The sequence below is a fragment of the Aspergillus melleus genome (genome assembly GCF_016097325.1).
Source record: "Aspergillus melleus strain CBS 546.65 chromosome Unknown contig4, whole genome shotgun sequence".
NCBI lineage: Eukaryota > Fungi > Ascomycota > Eurotiomycetes > Eurotiales > Aspergillaceae > Aspergillus > Aspergillus melleus.
In genome coordinates, this window is record NW_025763373.1 from 2,583,959 (window position 1) to 2,590,639 (window position 6,681).

A 6,681-nucleotide genomic window follows, 5' to 3' on the forward strand; every position below is an offset into this window, starting at 1 on the left:
GATCGAATGAAGCAATTGAATTGACTATATCAAACGAATGAATTGAAGGTTGTTCCTCCCTAACTACATGATCAAGAAGCCGATATTTATGCAGTCTCAGGGGCTTCAGGATCAATCATAAAATGAGCTGAATTGCATGATCATACGATTTATATTAATCGTGTTGCATGATCAGTTAGGTCAAGCAAGGCGATGATCTCTTGCTTAGTCAACTCCGCACTTCAACATTTCTTTACATTCCTCTAGAACTATCTATACACTAACTTACACTATAGGGCTCGCGAAAGGCAACCCTCGGTTATACTGGAAAGAGCATGAACATGAGTTCCCAGTCCTGGCGAGAATAGCGAAAGATATTTTCTCTATTCCTGCTAGCGGTGCTGGTGTTGAGCGGCTCTTTAACTGTGCTCGTGATATCTGCCACTATCGCCGCGGGCACCTTAAACCAGATACAATCAAAGGTCTGATGCTTCATCTCTTCTCCTCAAAGTTCGAGCTAGAACACAGCCAACTTGAAATGGTGAAAGAGTATCTCTCTGCTGGAGACACAGGTACGGTCAGGGCGGATTCGGAAGAAACCAAGGCTACCAGATGGATTTGAGATTGACAAGCTGTAATATTAGTTTTTTAGATAAAGAAAAACTACCATAATTAAGATAGACAAGTACCTGTCCTCCTAAGAATTTGTGTAAAAAATTACGTGTGTATACTCCAAAAAAACAGAAAATCTGCATAATTTATATAGTCACGCGGATGTCACGGGGCTTGGCATATTTGTTATATTTGTTATCCAACGGATATCCGTTGGATATCCAACGCTTTGATATCGATATCCAAGTCCGCAATTTGCGGATAGTTGGATATCAAGTTGACATCCAAGTCCGCAAATTGCGGATACGATATGCGGATATCCAACATACTGTTGGATATTGCCGCAGCCTAGTTGTATGTAAGTTTTTTTGTTCTAAATTTTTTTTAATATATTCAAAGATTGTTCGTATAGTCTCTATAAGCTTTTTGACATTTTTGCTTTGTTCTGTGAATGATGAAGCGGAGATCTGTTATGTTTTGTGGCACAATTAATGAGAATCAATTGAGAATATCTTGTTTGCCGGTTAATTATTGCAAGACAGGGAATAAGTGGATTGCTGGCAGCTATTTATAATTAAATATTTTAGTAAAAGTTGATCTTTTAGATATACAATGGACTATGTATCTTACGAGCTTCTTTGGTGCTTTGGCCCAATTTGTTGGAGATAGAGTTAGTGATTGACGCTTGAAGTAGATTTGGATTATTAACAGAATAATACGAGCACGTCATGGACATTGATATTTCCAGATTATTGCGCATAAGAATAGTGATTTGGATAAACAGAGCTTAGTGTTCTATATAAATATCAAAGATATTTGCTTTTAACATATATCACAAGAAGGTTCTAGATTTAAGTCGGATAATGAAAGTAGTAACGTGTCTGATTGTTGATCTGACTTAGACTTCATCAGAGCCCACAAAAGCCCAAGCCCAACCCAACCCAGCCCACTTGTGGGCTGGGCTTTGGGCCCCCAAACTAGGCTAAACAGTGCAAACATGCTCCGATCTCATGACTGCATAACTTATGCATTTTTTAGCTGTAATATTGAGTATTTCTCTTACATTATTTTTCTTGAAAAGCGATCATTAACTCGTTGTAATGTCTACTTCGCCTAGTTATATCTTATATTCTTACTTGCTGAAGCGGTCAGCGTGCAGAGATTAGTTATTAAAATATTATTTAAAAAGCAGTAATTCAATATATTAATGATATTCAAATTCATCATTCTCCCTATTCTTTCTCTTTCTAGATCTATCTAAAACTCGTGTTTGTGTAATATTCTCTAATAACTCAGACTCTGCATGGCTCTGTTCAACGGTTATTCCCAGCCGTCGTAGGCTCTATCACGTGTCCCGGTTCAGTCTAACTTGCTTAGCACATTTTACTATGGACAATCAACTGGTTAACTGGCTGTTCAATTGCCTAATAGCCAATTGAGGCGCAGCAACTCTAGTTCAGGCCGGCCATTTCAGGAGGCGGGGGAATCAACCAATGGCTTGTTTTGTTTTCCCTGTCCGAAGGAAGAGAGGGGTACGAGGTGGGATAGCCAGCTTGGACAGATATGACTTGCTAGCGAAAGTTCTTGGAGGATTGGGGATATTGTACATACTTCCGGACCTGGGTGGTGAATCTACTTATCCGATGCACAAATTTCTAACGTTTATGAGATGGTCAAGCCGGCTCCCGAAGTCAGCAATTAATGAATCACGGATTTCCATGATACAAATACTGAAGGAAATGGGGATCCACGCAGAGGCACGAAAAAGGAACCTACATAACGCGACAGAAAAAGAATTAGGAAAGATCATGTCGCCCCTAGAGACTTCAGTGGATGAAGTGATAGGTCAGGGATTTTCGCAAACACCCAGATTGAATCCAACCCCAAACCAACCAGACCCCGAAATATATGGTCACGGAGGAACACATGTGGAGTATTATTCAGATACACAAGGCAAATCGATAGGATGACAACAATCGGACAAGACGCTACATACCTGTAGCCGATACAGCCTCATTCTGCCCTTGTCTCTCTGAAATCACAACACTCTATTCCATCACCCCTGTCGACTGAGAGGTTCGCGTTTGTAAACAAGCAGCACAAGTTCTTTCCTTGAATTCAATTGGGCTCACCTTTTTGAAACGATGACATTTATAACAAACTAGCCCATCTCCTCCTGTTGCACCCCCAAATTGGATCCGCACACCAGGACGGTAACGATGCCAACGCACACCACATGGAATACAGAACCGATTCTCTCTCTCTGGAGACAGAATAGGAGACAATTTTCCACGATGGCCCTTCATCATCGCATTGGAAAAGTATGACGCTGACCGAATCTTGAGACAGATATGACAGGCAAAATAGTCAAGGAGTGCTATTGGCTGTTTTGTGCCCTCTCCTCGTTGTCCTATAGTAAAGCGAGGCCATCGCTCTATCTCAAGAAGATCCTTCATAGTATAAGCTCTGGAAATCCAATGGTCCTCCATAACTGAGTATAGTGCTTTGGATGTCCATTGAATGGCTAGTTTTGATGAATAATCGAGGTGGTTTAGGATAATAAGAAGAAGTTCGGCAGGTAAAGATAGGAAGCCAATTCTCGCTGAAGAGCTAGTCATAATGGATATATATAATTAACAGCCAAAGTGATTTCTCGAGGGTTCTTGAAACTTGGCCCTTTGTTTAATAGTTTCGGATATCGCTCCACCCGGTGTGAAAGCTGAGGAATTGAGGGACTGTTGGCAGCTTGATTGATAAAGGTCTATCGAGCGGGTGGTACACTTAATATTATTCTATTGATTACCCCGCATTCTCAAATAGGGAGGGGCACAGGAAGGCACTTGCAGCCAACCCAGATATCTGCACTTTCCAACCCTTAAGGAGTCACCCATCCCTGTATTACATCTGTGTCAGTTTTTGAGCCGTGTCCATCCCACCGCCGTCGCTCTGTTAGACGGTCAATGAGAGGAAGTAAGAGTGATCAAGACATCCTTGAAAAGGAGCTAGTTTAGAACATCTGTGGCGTACTGTCACATGAGAACATTCGGAATAAAAGCATTACGATTTTGTGGCCGCGGAACTGACTAAGCAATTACTTCATCACCTTGCTTAACCGATTAAGCAATCGATCAATATTGATCGTACGATTAAGGAGCTTGAATCGTATGATCAAGCTCTTTTATTGCATATCTGAAGCCCCTGAAATTGCATAAATATGGCTTCTTTTTGCAGTAGATTAGAATAATCAAGACCTTCAATCGTTTCATATGATCATATAAGCTCGGCGTATTAATCAGCTCTTTGCCAAGACCATTTCTGCCACAGATTTCTAGCCGCGTAGAGCTGCCGATCGCTACCACTAAAAGAATGTAGACCATACAAGGCTGTTCAAGCTTCGTTTTATTGAACCTGGTCTTATAGACTGATAAGTACCATGAATGATCCCATTCCATTTACACGTATACTGGCCGCCCTCAATTCACCTAGGACCCAAACCATAAACACCGTATTAAGTAAAGTATTAGTCTAACGTACGTCGTTACTCAGAAAGTAAGGTAGCAAACAGGCCAGAAATACTTTACTCAATTGTATTGCCAAGAACTCTGCTCTTCCACCAAAGGCTTGACTTTCTAATGGGAACAATATAACTATTGCGTCATGCTTAGCAAAGCTTCCATGAGATCTTTCACGCCCCTCGCACAAGTGTCTACCGGTAAGTAGAATTCCGCTGGCTTCTTTAATTACTAATAGAGTTATGGCGAGATGGCGCCCTACTTGCCGAAGACCGGATATTCTATGTTGTAGTCCCATGTGCTCATCTCGCATACTTTCCCAACTGTGATTGGCGCCTTCCGGATGGGAAAAAAATAAAATATCTTTCAAGGATACTCTTTAGGAGTTAACTGCAGCACTAACACAAGTAGACCAGAGTAAACTAAACGATCGGAACCTTTCGGAAGCCGCCGATTTGTTAATAAAGAGGGCTAAGGAGGCGAGGAAGCATGTTAAACTTATGGTCTTGATATTAGGTCATCGAACCACTGTTAGAACTCGTGGAGAATATGCAGACCAACTCATTCAGCAGCATGAATATCCTCAAGACATTGATCTTATATTGTTCTAATCTCCGAGTGAATTATCGCAAATCGACACTTAATAAACATGTAATTTTTTAATTCCGCCGTCTCCGGCAACGTTCGGCAATTATCATACTCCAGCCATATACGTCACGACCTCAAAGTCCTGGCATTTTACCACGACAAGCTTATATACATTCCTTTTCTTCTCCCTGGCTGTATAAGATAATTCCTTCTCATCCCTACATAACCGTCCCTAGATTTCTATTTGCAGTTGGTTTTGGGTCGATACAGTGAATCATGATCACAAAAAACAAAAAGAAGGCCGCAGAGAAGGCGAAACCTAGTTCCGTTCTAGCGGCTCCGGAAAGCGATATACCCATTTCGATATCGTAGTTACTGACGCTAGATTAATAAACAGGGCCTCTGCAGCCCTAGTTGTCTTTTTATTTACCGTCTGTCACAAGGCATTGCACTGCACTCACCACCAGTCCTCCTTCTCTGGGGATTCTCGAGCCATCTAGTGTGAGATTTCCGCTTCGATTTGATTATTCGTATCAACCGAAAGCCCCATTCAGCCTGTTACAATAATGCAGTTTGTTGCTGCTTATTCGGCGGAGTCAAGGTAATGCGAGGCCAGTTGGCATGCATTGCGCATTGTGCTTTCTGTCGTTGGCTCCCTGAGTGTTGCAGGTCGTCTTTTATCGGGATCAAACCGGTCACGGGCAAGGTTAGACGTTCGCCTTGGGATTGTATCTCATTTGGAGGTTCGTCACGCGATTGGGGCCGAAAACGATATCTCCAGAGGCTGACGGTTGCCCGGCGTGCCTTCCTACCCCATTCACCGATTGATATGTGGCGGGGACAGCTCGAGGTACACCGTTGCTCCTGCTCCATGTGCGCGCAGCCCACGTTTCGAACGAATGACGACTCGAGATCGGTGCAGCTGACTTACGTAGCTATCGTAAACCCTGTCTAGCGCAGCACAGTTTTAATTGAATCGTGTTTTCCTATCTATGGCAAGGAAACCTAGGTCATGAAATGCACGCATGCCCAACCCAACGGGGCACTCACTGCCTTTGTACCACCTCACCTCAGCAAACAACCAGAGACACATGTCGACCACGGACATCAACTTCGAACCTTGAAACGAAGGCATTCGCATGGCAAGAGGCCCAAGAGGCCTCGAGACAGAATGATACTTCCATCAGATGGAAAGGTGGAAGAGCAAACGATAAGAGAGGGCCGAGCAAACCACCGAGCGTATTATTTTGTGGCTGAGGGGCAATCCAGTCCATGAATGAAGAAACGCTGGGCAACCATTGATCACAGCACAGTATAGCCACCTGTTTGACTAGGTAGGCAAAAGCGGTCAGGGGCTGGTAAATATACTAAGAAGCAAGGGATTTCCACTAGAATAGTATTTATGGGATGGTAGGGGGAATGTCAACGCTTGGCAATGGGGCGCTTGGGTGGGCAAATACCACGGGTAACCGTCGAGCCCCACCGAACTAAACGGTGTCGCCAAAAAGCCATCTCCAGTACAGAATCGTGGTTACTCACTGCTCTTGCCGCGGGGTATTATGAAGACTTATCGATACTGCGCCCTAAATGCCCACACCCAGAATGAGGTCATTCTTCAGGATCCGATCATCATTCGGGCGCGGATGAGGCAAACGGCTCTTCCACCGATTCTCCGCACCCGGGATTGTTCCAGGGCATCACGTAGTCTCTCAACTGCTTCCAGAACACGGCAGTTTTCGACCGCACTTATTTTTGGTATCCGCGTTAATTATGTATAGCGATACATAGAGGTGTTGGCTGATACTGTGTGGGAAGTTGGATTTTTGCGGTCACCTAGACCCATTTCGACTTCCACGACCTGAGTGAACGCCGCCTCAGAAGCGCCCACCACAATTGTAATGGGAGGCTAGTTGGAAGCTTCAAAAGGGCCTCTCTTCAGATGATGCCCTTTTAAGGTGGTTGCTCGTTGTTTGAGGCATCCAACGATCCG